The sequence below is a fragment of the Equus asinus genome, chromosome 13 (genome assembly GCF_041296235.1).
Source record: "Equus asinus isolate D_3611 breed Donkey chromosome 13, EquAss-T2T_v2, whole genome shotgun sequence".
NCBI classification, from domain to species: Eukaryota; Metazoa; Chordata; class Mammalia; order Perissodactyla; family Equidae; genus Equus; species Equus asinus.
This window is the reverse complement of record NC_091802.1, coordinates 44,926,774-44,946,977: the sequence shown is the minus strand read 5'-3', so window position 1 is coordinate 44,946,977 and position 20,204 is coordinate 44,926,774. Positions and strand designations below refer to the sequence as shown.

The following is a 20,204-nucleotide window of genomic DNA, read 5'->3' as shown; positions in this document are numbered from 1 at the left end:
ACATATATAAAATCTCCCCCTATGGCCTTCCGGCTTGAGTTTTCATCACGTCGCTTCCTGGATGAAGAACCTACAGGGGTGAGGGGCCGGGGTTGGGGGTGATGGAGAAGAGGATCTAAAGGGGACTTAGGTAGGGGGTTCGGAGTGACAGATTGGTGAGAAGCTCTACCAGGATTCCTATTTCTATTCCTCCCATCTCCAGGCCCCTCCCAGTCCTCTCGTCCCAGTGTCTCTCGCTTCCAAGAGCCGAGACAGAGACAGAGACAGCGAGATATACAGAGACAGAGACGCCGAGGCACCAGCATCCCTCTCCCCCTTCTGTCCCGCCCCACCGCTCTGACGGACATCCGCCATTAGCCAATGGCGCTCACGATATGCCCCGGAAGGGCCAATGAGAGACAGAGGAGGGCGGAAGATTCCCCGCCCCCACTTCTAGGCTTGGTTGAGCCGTGCAGGTAGGTCCGGGGCCGGGGGAGCAGCCGTTGGCACTGGTGCCCCGGGGGGTGAGGGCGCGAGTCCGTAGGGGTGATGGTGGGAAAGGGGAGGCGGCCCAGACGGGGAGAGCCTGCGGGGGCGGCCCGGCCGGGAGGCGGGGGGCCGAAGGGCCCGGGGAGCGGGCGCCGCCGAGGGCCCTGGAAGCGGCTGGGCGGGGGGAGCGGGGACGCGTGTGTGGGGCACGGGTACCCCCGCCCCGCGCCCACCCGCAGGCCTGGGCCGCGGACTGCCGGCCGAGGGGCCAGGGGCCTGGTGCCCCGGGGGGCGAGCAGGGCTGGGCCCCGGGCCGGGGGCGCCGAGCAGAGTCCGGGGCGCCAGGCCGAGCCGAGGTGGGACGGACCGACGCCGAGAGGAAGGGAAGCTGCATCCCGCGGGCCGCCCCTCCTGAAGCGAGCCGGGGCCACGGCCGCAGGCGCCCCTGCCGGAGCCCGCTGCCCCCCGCGCCCCCTCCCAAACAATGGGGTTGGGGCAGCAGGAGTCGCCCCTCTGCGGGCAGGGGGGTAGGTTTGGGACTGGGGTCCACGGTGGGGGAGGGGTGGGGAGTCGGGCTCTCCCCTTTCTCCTCTCCCCTTGGTTTTCGCGGTGGGGATCATGGAGGAGCTATTAAAGCCTCCTGAGACGGGTCAAGAGTCAACCCCGCCCCCCACCCCGCAAAAAAAAAAAAAAAAAAAATCCGACGAGCGGTGAGGAAAGTGATGCCAAGTCTTCGAAGCCGAAGTGACAAACGCATAGCAAGAACAAATCCACTCCAGAGGTTTTTATTTTTAATTTTTCTTTAAAATGAGGGTACTGTAGTCTTCGATTTTTAGAAATTTATTTTACAGAGGTGGGTGCTGTTATTTTTGTCCCTACCCGGGCAAGCCTCCATTTTAAGCGAAGCAGTAACTGGTTAAGCTGGAATTTTCATTCAGGCCGAGGACTTGAACAAGGATTCTACAAGAGGTCATTTAAGCCGTCCTCCTACCTCCAGGCAAACTTAATCCTCAAAATTAAGTTGTTTGGTCTGTTTTTAAAAATCTCTGGGAAAGAAGGGTCTTTTATTTGCTTCTAGCACTTCAGTCAAGAATAGATTTTATTTTTCACATAGAATTGGCTCTGAAACTTAAGCTTAATAGATTTTAGGACAATTGGAATGATCAGAAAGGTTTTAATTTAGTAAATAAAATTAAACGTGGCAAGGGTCTTTCTTAAAAGGTCAGTTAAATGACTTTTCAATAGTGTTTCTGAAGTACCCTGGACAATCATTTTTCTGTCTGGGATTTTGGTTTTCTAATTTTTTGGTAAGCAGTTTTGTGTTATCAAAAATATGTGTTAGACATTTAGTACAGTTTTTATGTAAATATATTTCTACATATGTATGGGGATACACATACACACATTTGCCCTTTTCCGAAGGGGACTGTTTTTTGTACATCTTTTTTGGATGGTGAGGCAAGTAGTACTTCAAATCTGTTTCTAGATAGCTTAAACTATTTGCTTGTTCTTGATTAGTTTTTAGTCTAAATGAAAATCCTCTCTTTCAGATACCTTCTTGAAACAAAAAATTTTCCTACCTGCTTATCCTTGGTGACTGAAGGATTACTAAGACTCCCTTCTTGATTATTTCTGAGTATTGTCTGAACTATTCCTGACACTATGAATGCTATGTGGGTGCCTCTTAAGGTAAGACATGTTAACTTCTTAAACTAAAGGCCTCTTTTTATTTCTTTTTTTTTTTAGAATTGAGAATATCCTAATTCTTAAATTTGCAGTTCTTCAACCCTCTTTCTGACACTCTTTTCCCCTCAAAAACTACTATTGTGTCTGCTTTCTAGGACTGCTCGGCTACTCCTTACTTGGTATTGCTAGTATTTTTGATGATTGGTGTTAAAATATTAATGAATTTCTCAAATTAACTTCGTTATAATGATGTGTTTGTTATTTAACTTTAAATTGGGACAACCTACATAGTTGTACAATTCTGTTCCAATCTCAGGAGGATGGATTGGCAATTCAGACATCCAGGTCCACTTTCAGTCAAAGGTACTAGGGTGTGTCCCACTCTTGCGAATGTGTAGCTGATTCATATGTTACAAAAGATGTGTCATTAACCATTTGTTTACTCTGAAACTTCAGATAGTATGTTAGAACATTCTAGGATCTCTTGGTTTACATGTACAACTCTTGCAGAGTTCTCCGGCTGCTCCCTAGTCCTTTGCATGAGAATTTACACTGTTTTTCTCAACAGGTAGCACTTTGTGCCAAGTTTAATCTCACAGGATAAACCTCTTTTGGGCAGTGTGGACAGATGATCTTTGGATGAAAAAGCTCTTGTTGATACAGTGGTTCTCCAGTTCTTGGCTCCTTCTAATCTCTTGTACATAGGTGGCCAAAGGACGCTCCGTTAGGAGTAAGCAGAGGGCAAAGCTTAAGACATACATAGGGAGGAAAGTGGGAGGAAGGATGGAGAAAGATAAGGAGTGATGGAAGCCCTCCAGCAGCTTCACCAGGCGACACACGTTGCCTTTCTTTGGAGCTAGATACTAGCGTAGGTAAGATTGTTGTGTAGTAATCTGCCCCGTGGAATTTCAGCTTAATGCAGTGAATAAATCAGAGAATAATACAGTCTATGTCACTTAACTATTTGGACCGTGGGAAATCTTTAGGTAAATGCAGACTGAGATCTCATCTTCACTTCTGTTCCAGCTGCTGTTGTTGGATAGTGAGTGCTTATGTTAGTATAAAGGAAGACAAAATGACACAGTTTTTCCAGCCATTATCCCTGTAGGGTTGGAGGGCTTGCATGGGGAACCCAGCCAGAAGTCCTGAACCCGTAGGAATTGGAGGACCTTGCACAAAAGTATTTCTCTTTGGTACCAAGTGTTTAGTGCCAGGACCCGGTGGCCTCTGTCCTCTTTAGGAAGCAGGCAAGGGGATATCAGCGGGTGCTGGTTCTCTAGAAATCCAAGGAATTTGGGATCAATACATTGGATTTTATTTTACAGTTTCCTTGGTTTTAACTAATGTAGGGTACATAGAGGCCTGCTTTTTAAGTATAAATGATGTTTAAGATTTTTCCTCTAAATATCTGAACCTGGGGTATTATAGCTCCACAGTAACCCCGGAAGTTGTATGAAAGGCCTCTGGCGTGGCAGGAATACAGAATGGAAGTCAGTGCTCCATACTGTGTGAGTTACCACCTGTTAACTACTTAACAATGTAGTTGTGTGGCCCCTTTAATTTTATGTTCCCTACCAACCCTTTGATCAGTGGAAGACCTCTTCTGAGTCTAAACAATTTTTTATTTGCTAACATTTCCTTCTCCTTTTGTTAACTTAAAAATTGTAGCGTTTGATCTGGGCAGGAAAAAAAAGGCACTTTTTTGAGGGAAGAGGATAGCATAGAATTTATAGGACAGAAAATAAAAAGGGAGAGGGAGAGCTTTGTTCTCTTTTTCAGTGGTGAATGTCCTTAAAATGTTTCTGAGGTGTATTTTCAGATTATAGCTACTTATTTTTAAGTAAAAAAAGAATGGCACGCTAATCAAAATGTATACTTTGGAGCCAAAATGTTCGTTTTCTAGTTTTTACTCTTTGTTTCTGATTATCTTATTTCAGAATGAACTCTAGTTCTGTCGGGCGTTACTTAAATGTTAGACCTGAACATGCGCTTGTTTCCATGCTTGTAGAAAATAGTGCTAATGCTCACCCTTTTCACAACCCAAATACCAAGGAAAAATAACTGCAAAAAACTCCTCAGTATAAGGCGTCTTTGTTAATTAGAAGTTCCCATGAAAATTATTTACCCCTTTTTCTCTGTATCAGGGGTCTACAGCTTTTTTATTGCTAGCCCTGACTAAGCAATGTCAGTGATGTGTGATGTTTCTAGGGCTGGTTCTCGGGGCTGGGGCGTGGGTGAGATGGGAGAGGAAGGGAGGAGGAGGAGAGTTGGGCAAGTTGGAGAAAAGAGCAAAGTGAAGATGAGGAGGCAGAGCGAAGAGATGTGTGGTCTTTGGTGTGTGATATGGTGCCACCATCAGCTGTTAGGCACTGCCGGTTGCCTTACATGCTAGACTGGACTGTGATGAAAGAATTAAAAAGTATTCTTGACGAACAAAAAAGACAATTAAAATATTCAATATGATGTGGAAAGATCTCCATAATAGAAAGTCAAGTGATAAAACCAAGATGCAGAATGGCATGTATGATATGTTGCCTTTTATGTTTTTTTTTTTTTAAAAAACGGAGAAAAGAAAATTTGTATTGGCTTCTTGTATATGCATTAAAAAAAACTTTAGAGGAATAAACAAGGAAATGGTGACAGTGGTTGCCTGTTAAGCCTAGGAACTGGGCAGGTAGAGGAAGCAGTGGGAAGGAGACTTCTCACTGTATTATATTTTTTTATACTCTGATGTTTGTATCAAAATCAATAAATTAAATACAAAATTTAAAAAACCTTAAAAAACAGTATCTCAGTCCCTCCATCTTTTCTTCTCCTCTTGTATCTTGAAGTCAGAAACAGCAAGGGGCCACCAGTGAGAGAGCAGAGAGCTCCTGAGCGGAGGTTGAAGGGCTACATACACAAAGGGTACCATAGTGTAGGACGCACGTTCTCCTGGCCCCTTGAAGAAGTTAGAATTTATAGATGTATGTTTCTAGTATTGAATTGCAAGGTCAAGCATTAAAAAATTTACTTGCTTTTTAAGTTTTAGTTCAAAAAGAGTTTCATTGTTTATTCGTTCCCCTGAGTTAGCAATTAGAGACACTGTCATGTTCTTGGTTGTGTGATCTTGGGCAAATTTTTAATCTTTCTGAGATTCAGGGTCCTCCTTTGTGCTGGAAATAATATTAACATTTACTTCAGAGGATTGTTGTATATATTATATCTGTAGAGGACATAATGTCTGGCTCAGTGAACTGCAACTGTTCTTATAATAATTACTGTTAGTAATAGTTCCTTATAGCCTTGTGGTAAGAGTGGGGGCTCTGGCTGATGGTTGGCAAGTTCCGTAACCTCTGAGAGCCCTGGTGTCCTCATCTGTAAGAAGGGAATAATTACAGTACCTAGATCTTAGGGTGGACTTTGTGAGGACTAAGTGAGTTTGTTGATGCAAAGTGCTTAGAATAACTCTTAGTGTGCGCTCAATAAACAGGAGCTGCTAATTTTCTTGATGGTTGTTTGCTAGGGCTGCTGTAACAAAGTGCCACAAACTGAATAGCTTAAACAACAGAAATTTATTGTCTCGACGTCTGGGGGCAGGAGTGTGCTCCCTCTGAAGGTGCCAGGGCAGAACTGTCCCCAGCCTTCGTCTAGTTTCTGGTGGTCCTTTGGCCTGTGGCAGTGTAACTCCAGTCTTTACACAGAGTTCTCCCTGTGTGTGTCTCTCTTCAAAATTTCTCCTTTGTAAAAGACAGCGGTCATATTGGATTAGGGCCCACCTTAATGACTTCATTGTAACTTGATTACCTCTGTGAAGACCTATCTCCGACTAAGGTCACATTCTGAGGTACTGGGGGTAGGAATCCAAAATATCTTTTTTGAGGGGACACAGTTCAACCCATAACAACATCCAGTAGCCTTGTACACATATGTCACTTATCATGGGTGGCAGACCCTCAGCACTTATATGTAGGAAATGAAGATTTTAGTACAAATTGGTTAACATGATTTGAAGAAGTAGATTATTTCTTTAGGCTTTTCATGTATTTATCTTTGATATGTATAGATTTTTGTTATTGAAACTTGAGATTTATATAAAATCAAAACTTTGGAAGGTAAGATTTTTTTTTTTTAGCTATCAGTAAAATTTTGATTTGAAAAATTAAGGTCAAGATTTCAGTCTTGCTCACCATTTCTTTTTTCTTTTTTTTTTTTAAAGATTGGCACCTGAGCTAACCACTGTTGCTAGTTTTTTTTTTTTTTTCTGCTTTATCTCCCCAAATCCCCCCGGTACACAGTTGTATATCTTAGTTGCAGGTCTTTCTAGTTGTGGCATGTGGGACGCCACCTCAGCGTGGCCTGATGAGCGGTGCCATGTCTGTGCCCAGGATTCAAACTGGTGAAACCCTGGGCCGCCACAGCGGAGCGCGCAAACTTAACCACTCGGCCATGGGGCCAGCCCCGAAAGTTCAAACTTTTTAATATAAAATGTAGATCCTGATGATCTGGCTGCTGCTGACCTTTCTGTTTTGTTTTTAAACCTTACCTTTCACCATTGGCCTCTATGTACCTTTATTTGATGGTTTCCTTTCCAGAAACTTCTAGTGTTGAGACTTAAAAAGGTTATAATTCAGGTGAAAATCTTTCTAAAAGGTATTACCTGCTTCTCTGCCTCCTTAAAGAAAGCAGCCTGTGCAAAATTTTATCTTTTAATAATAATCCAGAATTATTGAAGATCCTCACTATGCCCATCAGTTAGTGTACCATGCTGAAATATCACATACCTTTGGAAACCATGAAATATATGGTATTAGTGGACTAGTGTGTATGTATTACATACTCTTGGGCTATTTTTTATATTCTCTTGTCTGTTATTATCTACTTTCGTGATCTCCTACCTTAGTGTCAGGCTGTTGTTGTCCTTGTTGTAGCCTCCAGCAGCTCTGCCCTCTATTTTAATACTTTCTTTCTGTGGTAGGTTAGGATACCAGCCAACTAAGCTTATATAAATTATTTGCCAAGGAGGAATCTTTAGTGATGGCTGGAGGGACTTTTCTATGGATAAAATATGTGGAGAATGACAGCTTTTTGGCAGTTCAGTGCAAAATGATGTGGTTTTGCTTGTGTGCGTTTTATGGAGAGGAAGGGTCCGTTGCTCTCATCAGATTTTTGCAGTGGTCTGGGACTGCTCTAGATACATATGTATTGTGAAATTGCTTTGTCAGTTGTCATCAGAGGCTAGTTCCCAGATTCCTTCTCCTGTGTCCCTATCCTGAAGTGAAGAAGTTCTTAGTAGTGGGGAATTGTTTGGGCTGTGGAAGGAAGGGCTGTTCGACCAGGCCGTAGAGAGTGCTGAGCAGGCCGAGGCAGAGCACCAGTGGTACGGGTTGGAGTGGAGGAGAGAAGTCAGGTGGTGGGCAGGAGAGCAGTTCTGGGTCTTGTTGGCTGGTTTGCTCCAGAGGATAAAGGGAGTAGCCATAGTAAGTTCAGGAAGCTCAGAGAATATATTCAGGTATTTGATTTGAAGGAATTGAAAAATACTATCTTTTGTTTTTTTTGAGGAAGATTAGCCCTGAGCTAACTACTGCCAATCCTCCTCTTTTTGCTGAGGAAGACTAGCCCTGAGCTAACATCCGTGCCCATCTTCCTCTACTTTTTTTATATGTGGGACGCCTGCAACAGCATGGCATGATGAGCGGTGCCATGTCTGCACCGGGGATCCGAACCGGCGGACCCCAGGCCACCAAAGCGGAACATGTGCACTTAACCACTGCGCCACTGGGCTGGCCCCGAAAAATACTCTCTTTTAAAAAAAGTCTTTTTTGTAAACAGTCTAGTAATTTTAGTTTTTGTTAGATTTTTTTCTTGCTTAGAAATCATCTTGTGAAATGTTTGCAACCTAGAGCATAGTTTAATAAGTGAGACAACCAGATGAGAGTGAAAACAGGGGTAAAAGAATCAAATACAAAATATAAATTAACGTTATGTTTTCTTCCTCCTTGTAGGGACCTCTCACTGTTCACTTGTCTCTTCCCACCCAATTTTCAACTTCCTATTCCTGTTGGCTTTTGTTCCTTAGCTTATAACACACTCAAATCTCTTTCACTTTTTAAGAGTACAGAACCCTTAAACTGCAACCACTGGTCCCTGTCCAGTTTTTACCTACGTGTTCCACTGAACCTGCCCTTAAAGAGTCATCCCTATTGCCAAATTCAGAGGCTCCTTTTCTGCCTTGCCTTCTGAGGCCCCTTGTAGTCTCTGACACTGTGGACCATGCCCCCTGACTGTGGTGGTGGTGGTCCCTCCTGGCCTGTTGTCTTCATTTCTGAGAGCATTGTAGAGTAGTGATACGGAACATGACTCTGGAGCCAGACTCCTAGATTCAAATTTTAGTTCTACCACTTAATTGTGCAACCTTGGGAAAGTAATTTAACCTCTCTGTGCCTCAGTTACTTCATCCAAAAACTGGGGGAAATAATAAAATAATAGCACCTACCTCACAGAACTGTTGTGAGGAAGAAATGAATTAATGCATGAAAAGCACATAGATGAGTGCCTGGCACACAGTGAGGTACAAGTGATGTGATTGCTGGCTCTTTCTGTCATCGTTGTCAGCTCTGGCTGCTCTTTCTCAGTTTTCTTTGCAGACTCTTTTCGTCACTCATGTCAGTGTTTGCGTTGTCTTGCCCTCTCTCCTCTTACCCTGTGCAGTTCCTGGGAGATATCTTAGGTAAGTTTGTGTTTCACATGGCATCCATATACTGATGATTTGCAAATGCTTTTCCAGCTCTGCATGATCTCCTGATCTCTAGTCCCATACACACAGCAGCCTCTTGGACATCTCTGCTTGCATGTCCCATGTTCATTTCAAAATGACCTCATCATCTGTTTTCCCAAGTCTGACCTCTTCCTCTATTCATGTCTTGGTGAATGGTACCATCACCCACCCAGTCAGTGGAGTCAGGATTCCTTCTTGTGGCAAATTAGTCACCAAGTTCTTGATATCCTAGCTCGTAATGTTTCCCTACTCACCCCCACTTCTCCCTTCTGAGTTCAGCCCTTCATCACACTTTGCCTGCCTGACCTTCAATTGCCTGCTCATCATTCTTGATTACCTTCTTTCTTCCAAGTTGCTGCCAAAGTGATCCTTGTATAGTGCAGATCTCATCATATGATCATACACCTCCTCCCCTGCGGCTTACCTGGCTTTCAAGTTCAAATGCTTTTGCCAAGCACCTAGGCCCTTGGCGATGTGGGCCCTGCCAGGTCATCTCTACTCCTTCCTGAGCGCTTTGCACTCACTGGTGCGGAATTGCTTGCAGTTGCTTCTGTGCGCCTTGTTGCTCCTTTGCCTCTGGGCCTTCAAGCAAGTGTAGCCTCTGTTTAACATGCCCTTCACCCTGTTCTAGAAGCTTACTCCTCCTAGTTCTTTAATACCAGTGATGTTAATAACAGTAACAACAGTAGCCGACACTGGGAGCTTCCTGTGTATCCAGGCATTGCCTTTGAGTGTGTGCATACCTAGCACCACTTCTCTTGTGCAGTGATTACAGGTTGGCATCTCTTACCAGCTTAGTGTCTGAGTTCTTTGAGAGTAGGGGCTGTGTCCTGTCTTTTATCATCACTGCTTGCCATGTGATGGGACTTAGGAAATATGTGTTGAATGAATGGCCTAAAGGCTGTATTGCCCAACCTGTGAAGTACATCTTTAGGAGGGTATCAGTGGAAAAGCTGAGTTAGTCACATCCATTTGCCAATCCTGACCTTACCCTTTGGAACTATGGACCCACTTTGTTCAGTGTAAGTTTCGGAATAAGGATTACAAAGCGTTTTTTTTTTTTTTAAATAATCTTCCATTGTATGATGAAGGGCAATGTGTGTTTTTGTTTTCTTATTTTTGCTTTTGAAAAAGAGAGCCAGTTTGCCAACAACCCAGTGTCATCTGGTAGCTGGAACGTTTTCACATTATTAGAATAAAGTATAGGGAAATGAATGTTATTTAGGCTTGTGATACAGGTAGTGTATTTGGCAGTGAACTGATTATAATTTTAGAATTCTTTATGACGTTAGTTCTGATATAGTAGTGATCAGGTGTCCCATTTCTTCTTCTCCATCACAGCTCTGTGAAGTATGAGTTTATACATATAATGTTTTGTCTTTTGTCACCGTGTATAAATTGTGTATGCAGCAACAGTCCAGAAAACAGACCAGCTTGATTGTAGCCTACAGTTTATTTTTATCTAGGTCTTGATTGTGGTAGTAACTTTTTGGCCAGCAGGGGGAGCAGAAGTTCCTGATAACATTGCTCCATCTCACCTGGTTTTCAGAGTTTTGTTAGAGCCAGAAGAAAGCTAAGAGCTGTGCTGACACAGGACATGATCAGAGTTCCCAAAAAAGAAATACAGATGACCAAGAGGCATATGAGAAAGATTTTTATTCTGATGAGTAATCAAAGGAATGCAGGTTAAAATGATGTACAGTTTTTTTAACCTATCATATTGGCAGTTAAACTATGCTGTCAAAGGTAGTTAGGGGGCAGTTTCCCAAACTGCTGGTAGACGTGTGCATTGGCCCAAGTTTTCTGGAAAGTATTTTGGCAACAAATATTGAAAAATCTAAAGATGTCCTTTTACCCCAATAATTCCACTTGTAGGAATTTATCTTACGGAAGAAAAAAATAGAGATACATAGAAAGATTTGTGAACAAACATAGTCATTGTAGCATTATTTATACTAGTGAGAAGTGAGAATCAACTTAAGTGAGGTGCAAGATTAATGGATAATAATTATGGCATATTTAAAGGTGGTCAATTATAGCCATAAAACAATATTTTGGAAGAACTTTTAATGTCTTAGAATGTTGAGTATATCATAAATTAAAATTTCAGGATGGAGAGCTATATAAGGATGATTTTAAATGTATCAAAGATAAAGAATGTGTGTGTATATATATATATGTGTGTGTATATAAAACACATACATACATAGATAAAAGAATGAAAGGAACTATACCCCCAAGCCTCGCAGAGTCGCAGAGTCTGTTAGAAGGGGCTATCAGCCAATTGTTCTGTCTCAGTAGGCACCAAGGGGTGTTTTGAGGTGAGGCATTGTTATCTTAGAAGATGTTATCTTCTAAGAGGCCTCAGAAACTTAAGGCCTCACCTCAGACATCACTGCTATCCTATAGGAACCCAGAATGGACTTAATATAGATACATTTATGCATATCTTTTCTTGAGTATTCTAAATACCTCTTGGTGATAACACATTCCACAAGTTTCTTTTTATCTATTGTGGAAAAACTCTGCCTTTTCAAGTTTAAAAGCTTAATATGTTGTACCGAGATTTGATGAATAAACTAGTATTGATACATTTTCTGATTTTGATCATAGTGCCCCTTGGCTTTCATGTTTCTCAATTGAATATCATTTTTATTTATTTATTTATTTATATTGAGGTCACATTGGTTTATAACCTTATATAAATTTCAGGTGTACATCATTATATTTCTACTTCTGTATAGACTACATCATGTTCACTACCAAGAGTCTAGTTGCCATTCATCACCATACAGATGTGCCCTTTCACCCCTTTTGCCCTTCTCCCACATGCCTCTTCTGGTAACCACCAGTCTGTTCTCTGTGTCTATGTGTTTCTTTATGAAGATGATTGATTTTAAAATGTGGTCTCCGGTAAAACCTCCTTCAGCCTCTTAGTGCTTCCATTTACACGTCTCTGGATGTTTGTCAGCATTGTTTTGCCTTCCTGGATTTGTGGTAACCAATCAGAACTGCATTTCAGATATAGCTAAATTATGATTTGTTAGAAGAACAGGAAAATATATTCTATTTATAGTCTTTTCCTTGTTGTTACCAATAGAATTTGCAACTATTTTCCCCCTTTTTGCATAGACCATCACAGTGTCTTTAGGGAACATTCTATAATTATTCAAGAATTCCTTTTTTGACTGGAAGCAAGTCATGAATCCTTTAGGTACAACTTAGATTTTTTCCTGTAAATGCCTTATTTTTGTTTGTCCATGCTGTAATACCTGCCATTTTCCTACCTGCAGTATTTCAGCCTCTTGTATCTCACTGGGCTCTTAGAGGTAATTCAGGGAAAGAATCACCTTGTTAGTTCAGTCTGATGGTTAGAAAGCTTGACCTTATGTTGAATTGAAATGTACCTCTCTGCAATTTCCACTTTGGGCCTAATTTTGTCTACACAGGAACTGACAACTTTCACGCTTTCCAAAGTATTCTTTAAGCTGAAAATAAATCCTAGTTTTTGCAAATGTTTCTCATTTGATACACTTAAAAATCCCTTCCACCTTTCAGTGCCTTATTTTTCTAACTCGGTGTAGTATTTTACTGTTAGGAATGAGGAATTTGCTGTATATCTTTCATATAATTTATTAAAGTGTTAAATATAGCATTTCCAAAACATTACCTAACATCAATCTTTTGCTTATACTTCTTCATTTAGGGTATTGCTTCAGCATCCACTTGTAATTTTCTGTCTAAATCACACTCCATCTATGGTAAATATTCTCAATTTTGTGGTCACTCAGGTTTTTAAAAAATAGCCTTTTATTTAGATTCCTATCAAGACTTTTATAAAAGCCTGCATAAATTGTATCCACATACTTACTTTCTCCTCAGAGAATTTGGGTGGACTGGTGTGGCATGATTTTCTCTTTTAGAAGCTATGTTGTTTTTTCCTCAGAATGTTATTCATGCTGATATGTCTTCTGATCCCATCCTCGCTCAGAGATTTGACAGTTAGCTGATTTGAAGCTCGAGGCCAGAGCCCTTCTCTTGAATAGATGGGAGTTACATTGGTGGCATGTTTTTGTTCAGCAAATATTTATTAAGTGCGTAACTATGTCAGGAGTGGGGAAAGGGGCTGCGTAAATGTTGTTGATAAAGGAAACAGATCCCCACCTGGGGCTTATAGGCAATCACTCCTCTCATATGACTGTCAGCCAGTAGGTTCTTCCCTGCAGTTTTATAATTTTGTACTTAAATTCTTTGAAAATACAGAGAACACTTTGGGACTCCATGACTACCTAACATCTAATGTATTAGTTTGGAAGCATCTTCTTTGTTTAATGATGAATTAATTTGATTCACTATTAGTGATTTGAATGCTTTAAAGAGTAATTTAGAAATAGGTTTTTTTCCTCATACCTTCCTCAGTAGATATTGAAGCAGATTAAAGTTAGGCCCATTGGCTGTCTTGCTTTTATCACTGTTTATACCCTATTTATCAAGTGACCCCTCCAGTATTTATTTGGCATCTGGCTTTTTATATGTTTAAACCACCTCTTTGTGGCTTTGCATTTTCTTGCAAGGTTTTAATTGTTGTTTTGCCTACATGCTGCAATTTATGGTCTTTTATTGCTTTTCCTCATTTTTGTAGTCTTTCTATTTTGAGAAAAGTTGTTTTCTTTCTCTTCTCCCCACCCCCATGCCACTTGGCAATTTAAAAATTTTGGTTGACCACCTGACTTTTTGATCTCTTGCATTCAGTAAAGTATTTTAAAGTCCATCTCTGTGCTTCGTATTACACATTTGCTTTTTAAACATAGTTTTAATTTCACCTAACGTCTAGATTTCTTTTCTAAAATTGGGTAACCATATATAATACATTTTTAGTTTTTCCTGACTCAACAGAATGTTGGTTAAGTGTGTTTTTTATTTCTATTACTAGTGGGTAATATATGCCAGTTTCTGCTTATAATTTAGAACCAAGTTCTTTTTTTAAAAAAAAAATATTGGCACCTGAGCTAACAACTGTTGCCAATCTTTTTTTTGTTTTGTTTTTTCTCCCCAAATCCCCCCAGTACACAGTTGCATATTTTAGTTGTGGGTCCTTCTAGTTGTGGCATGTGGGATGCCGCCTCAGTGTGGCCTGATGAGCGGTGCCATGTCCATGCCCAGGATCTGAACCAGCGAAACCCTGGGCTGCCGAAGCGGAGTGCGCGAACTTAACCACACGGCCATGGGGCCGGCCCTAGAACCAAGTTCTGTGTGTATGTTTTAGTAATTTCTGACCTTTTTCGAGAAAGCATTTATTGTTTTATTTAAAATTTTATATCAGTTTCCTCCCAAAGACGTTTTGTGTTTTTAAACACATAGATAGTGGAACCACACATTATTGTTATTATTGTAGTTTTCAGGTTTCTGAATCATAGAGCTTTAGAGTTGAAAAGAAACCTTGATTTAAGTTAGTCAAGCTCTCTTGTTTTCTACGTGACGAAACTGAGAGCAGTGAAATCATTTGCCCAGAGTCACAAAGCTACTTAGTGGTGGAGCTAGACTTTGCATGGCAGTCCAGCGTTAATTATATCAGTCTAGTGATTACTTGGGGATAGACTTACATGCTCATCACATTTACATTGGACCATATGCAAACAAAAAAGAATTGTTCATTTATGGGGGAAAAATCAAATGGTCCGTCTGGCTTGGAAATGAGTTGAATAATCAGTGCATTCTTCTCTGCTCAGCACATGCTCTTCCTCTCAGATCCTGTGTTTGTGATCAGGGCATCTTCTTTCTACTCTGGATAGTGCTGGGCTCACAATGTCAGATTTTTTCTCTTTAAACTACCTTTTATAGAGAAAGCTTGCCAACTATCTGTTATAATATTCTTTGGGCAGAGTATAATATTGTTGCTTTTGTTTAAGCTTCTAAAATAATAGTACATTCCACTCCTATCTCACTGAAGACAACCCTTCCAGTAAAAGGATTTTGTGTTCCTTAAACTCTTCACTCACTTGCTGATGTCCTAGTTTGTATCATTCCTGTAGATGACTGATTGTATCGATGACGTCTTGGGTTTTCCTCTAATTGAGAGTAACTTGAGTTTGAACCTAATTTTTGTTTACATATACTACTGGCAATGAGTTTGCAAATGTAACATGAAAGCAAATTAGTGCTCTGAGGTAATCAAAACATGGCAGAGTTATGGCTTGTCTTTTCCTGACATTTTTACAAGTGGCCCAACATTTTTTTTGCAAAGTGAAATTGTTTAGAAATTGAGTGTTATTTTGGCTTCATCCTTTTTTTTTTAAACAGCTTTATTGAGATATATTTCACATATCATAAAATATACCCATTTAAAATAAAATACACAGTTGTGGTTTTTTTTAGTGCATTTAGAGTTGTGCATCCACCTCCACAATCTAATTTTAGAATGTTTTCAACACCCCAAAAAGAAACCCTGTCTCTATTAGCAGTCACTCCCTACTCTGTTTTGTCCCCCAGCCCCTGGCAACCACTAATCTACCTCCCGTCTCTATGATTTGCCAATGCTGGATGTTATATAGAAATGGAAGCATACATTATTTGCTCTTTTGTGACTAGCTTCTTTGTTAGCTTGTTTTCAGGGTTCATCTGTCTTCTATCATATATCAGTACTTCATTCCTTTTTATAGCTAAATAATACTCCATTGTATGAATACACTTCATTTTGCTTATCTGTTTATCAGTTGATGGACATTTGGGTTGTTTCCATCTTTTGGCTATTATGAATAATGCTGCTAGAAGCATTCTTGTACAAGTTCTTTTTGGACATCTCTCTTTAGTTCTCTTGGGTATACACCTAGGAGTAGAATTATTAGGTTATATGGTAGCTCTGTTTAACTTTTTGAGGAACCACCCAACTGTTTTCCAAAGTTGCTACACCATTTTACATTCCCACCAGCAATGATGAGAGTTCCAATTTCTCTACATCCTTGTCAGCACTTGTAATTGTCTATCATTCTGATTATAGCCATGCTAGTGGGTGTGAAGTGGTATCTCGTGGTTTTGAATTTATGTTCTTGATGACTAATGATGATGAGATCTTTTCATGTGATTATTAGCCATTTCTGTATCTTCTTTGGAGAAATGTCTGTGTCTGCCAAATTCTTTGCCCTTGTTTTCACTGGATTGTCTTTATTGTTGAGTTGTAAGAGTTCTTTATATATTCTGGATACAAGTCTCTTGTCATATATGATTTTCAGATATTTTCTCCCATTCTATGGGTTATGTTTTCACTTTATTGATGGGGTCCTTTAATGCAAAAAATTTTAGAATTTTGATGAAGTCCAATCTACTTATTTTTTCTTGTCCACTTGTGCTTTTGGTGTCATATCTAAAAACCATTGCCTAACCCAAGATAATGAAGATTTACTCATTTCTTCTAGGAACTTTATGGTTTTAGCTCTTACATTTAGGTCTGTGATCCATTTTGAGTTAATTTTTGTGTATGTTGTGAGATAGGGGTCCAACTTCATTCTACTGCATGTGAATAAACAGTTGTCACAGCACCATTTGCTGAAAAGACTACCCCTCCCCCAATCCCCCCAGTGAATTGTTTTGGTACTCTTGTCAAAAATCAGTTTACTGTAAATGTGATGGTTCATTTCTGGACTCTCAACTATATTCCATTGATCTCTATGTCTCTCCTTATGCTAGTACCACACTGTCTTGATTTCTATAGATTTGAATTAGGCTTTTTTTCCCCCTGAGAAAGATTAGCCCTGAGCTCACATCTGTCCCAGTCTTCCTCCACTTCATATGTAGGTCACTGCCACAGCATGGCTGACGAGGGGTATAGGTCCACACCTGGGATCTGAACCCTTGAACCCGGGCCACCAAAGCAGAGCATGCCAAACTTAACCACTACACCATAGGGCCAGCCCCCTGAATTAGGTTTTAAAATCAGGAAGTGCAAGTCCTTAAACTTTGTTCTTCTTTTTCAAAATTGTTTTGGGTATTCTGGGACTAAATTGAATCTGTAGATCAATTTAGGGAGTATTGCCATCTTAATAATGTTGCATCTTCTGATCCATGAACATGGGATCTGTTTCCACTTAATTAGGACTTCTTAACTTCTTTCGACAATTTTTGTAGTTTTCAGAATTTTTGTAGTTTTAAAATAAATTTATACTTATTTTGTTTATTTATAAGTTTTATTCTTTTTGATGCTATTGTAAATGGAAGTGTTTTTCTTTATTTTCAGATGGTTCATTGCTAGTGTATCAAAATACAATTGATATTTATGTAGTGATCTTGTATCCTGTGACATGGATGGACTTGTTTATAGCTCTAATAGTTTACTTCTGGGTTCTTTAGGATTGTCTATATACAAGATTATGTCATGTACAAATAAAAGTAGTTTTACTTTTCCTTTGTAACCTGAATGCTTTTTATTTATTTTTCTTGCCTAATTGCCCTGGCTGGAATATCCAGTACAATGTTGAATGGAAGTGGTGAGACCAGACATCCTTGTTTTGTTTTTGATCTTAGGGAGAAAGTACTCAGTTTTCTCCATTAAGTATGATATTAGCTGTGGGTTTTTCATAGATACCTTTTGTCAGGTTGAGGAAGTTTTCTTCAGTTCTGGTTTGTTGTGTGTTTTTATCCTGAAAGGGTGTTGGATTTTGTCAAATGCTTTTTCTGCATCGAGATGATTGGGTAGCTTTTAGCCATATTACATTAATTGACTTTCAGGTATTAAACCAACCTTGAATTCCTAAGATTAATCACACTTAGCAAAGATATACAATCCTTTTTATATGCTGCTGGATTTGTTTGCTAGTGTTTTGTTGAGAATTTTTACATCTATATCCCTAAGGGATATTGGTCTGTAGTTTTTTTGTGATGTCTTTGGTTTTGGTATCAGGGTAATAATAGCCTTATCAAAGGAGTTGAGATACGCTCTTGACTTCATCTTGAAATAATTTTGGTTTAACTTTGGACATTCATTTGACAATAATAAATTCTAATTGCCTAATTACTGAATGAAGATAATTAATATTTAAGAGATGATGTGTTATTGAATTTGTGGCAGTCAGAAGACCTAGAAGTTTCCTCCACAGGGCAATAGCAAATATTTGAGAATGAAAGGAGGATACAGAATTAAATACAATTGGATTATGTCACAGATTTTCTTTTTTTTTTTAAAAGATTTTATTTTACCTTTTTCTCCCCAAAGGCCCCAGGTACACAGTTGCATATATTTAGTTGTGGGTTCTTCCAGTTGTGGCATGTGGGATGCTGCCCCAGTGTGGCCTGATGAGCAGTGCCATGTCCGCGCCCAGGATCCGAACCGGTGAAACCCTGGGCCACCACAGCAGAACATGAGAACTTAACTGCTTGGCCATGGGGCAGCCCCACAGATTTTCTTTTTCTAGATCTTTTGCCAATCTTGAGACATTCTGGGTAGAACTTCCAAGTCCAGCACTTTAGATCCTTGCCTGCTACTTAGTTCCCTTAGCCTCTACTCTTAGTTTTATTTTATTTATTTATTTATTATTTTTTTGGAGGACGATTAGCCCTGAGCTAACTGCTGCCAATCCTCCTCTTTTTGCTGAGGAAGACTAGCCCTGAGCTAACATCTGTGCCCATCTTCCTCTACTTTATATGTGGGATGCCTACCACAGCATGGCATGCCAAGCGGTGCCATGTCCGCACCTGGGATCCGAACCGGCGAACCCTGGGCCACTGAAGCGGAACATGTGCACTTAACCTCTGCGCCACCAGGCCGGCCCTTTTAGTTTTATTTTGGGGTACTTGCTTTGTTACTTCATTCTGTTATGCTGTAGATGGCATCTAATTTTAGTATTCTTGGGGTGGTTTAGGCAAGCTTCACAAAAGGCTAGAAGAGAGTGGAATTGGAAGTATAAAGCACTAAAATTTTGCTAATTGTTCTCTTATTACTTATGAGCTTTGAATTTTTAATCATTTAAAATATCAATGAATAGAAGAGATTTTTCTTGGCTACCACATAGCTTATGATGGTGACAGTATTTTTTTCCAGAAGTCCTACAGTGTTTAGCATCCACTAGGCACTCAATAAATGTTTATGAATAAATGGGAATTAATGATAGGGTTTTAAGGGGATATCTAGTTTTATTGAAAATCAAAGAAAATGATTGAAGGCAGGACTACAAATGTTACTGTTGTCAAGATATAAAAATTTAAAGCCCTACCCCAAATATTACCAGCAAGATCACATTTTGATATTGCCACCATACATGTTCTAGAAAGTGTGAGTAGTTCCTTACACAGAAGGTTTTTTTCCTCTTTATACCACAGAAGATATAGTTTCATTTAGTTATTTTATTTTTTTTGTTCTGCTAGTTCAAGTTAGTTCATTTGGGAAAAATTTTATTAGATAAATTTGTGTCTAAAAATTTGATTGTGGGAATTAATTTGGAATATGACTGAAAATACTGAATATTGTGTTCTATTTTTTTAATACATATATATTTTTTTTCCTTTTTCTCCCCAAAGTTCCCTGGTACGTAGTTGTGTATTTTTAGTTGTGCATCCTTCTAGTTGTGGCATGTGGGACGCCACCTCAGCATGGCTTGATGAGTGGTGCCATGTCTGTACCCAGGATCCGAACTGGTGAAACCCTGAGCCACCGAAGCGGAACGCACAAACTTAACCACATGGCCACGGGGCTGGCCCTATTTTTGTCAGTCTAATTTGAAACTGAAAAAAGATTACTGTTAAAAAAATTATATATGCTTTCCTAGTAAATGAGTGACAGAGATAAGCCAGGGACTTTAGCATTTCCTGAATTTCAGTCATGTTGTCAGTAGCTTATGGTCTCATTTACAATATTGTACCCATGACAATTTTTACATTAGATGTTGTCAGGTTTCATTATCTGTATAAAGGGGCTATGTTCAGGGGTTTTGGCATGCATATTTATCTATAAATGACCTAAAGCAGTGCTTCTCCACCTTTTCCTACAAAGTACTCTCAGGGTTTGGGGTTGTCCAGAGCAACTTGTCACAAAAAGGACATTCCTCTGAAAACTCCTCTATTTTGAACAAATGAGAATTTTGTATTTTGCTTTGTAATATATTTGTGTTTAACAAAAATGTATCTGATTTTACTACAATCTTTGATTAAACTGACACTCTAGCAGAGTCTCTCTCGTTTTCTCAGTGGTTCCAGTTACTCCCTAGTCCATAGTTGTATGCTCCAGAGTGTACATGAGAATCCAGTTCAAGAACCCAGGAATTAGTGGATTAAAAAGTAATGTTCCAAGAGTGCTGTGCCTCTCCAT

General features: G+C 40.0%; 1 protein-coding gene across 1 annotated transcript in view; it reads left to right on the top strand.

Moving 5' to 3' along the window:
- The first annotated feature begins 419 nt into the window (after window positions 1-419).
- KANSL1 (KAT8 regulatory NSL complex subunit 1) overlaps window positions 420-20,204 on the top strand; it is a 173,592-nt gene continuing 153,807 nt past the window's right edge. The window contains exons 1-2 of the mRNA XM_044745090.2: window positions 420-455; window positions 2,019-2,157. The gene's annotated coding sequence lies outside the window, so the exon portion shown is untranslated. The remainder of the gene's footprint in view (window positions 456-2,018; window positions 2,158-20,204) is intronic.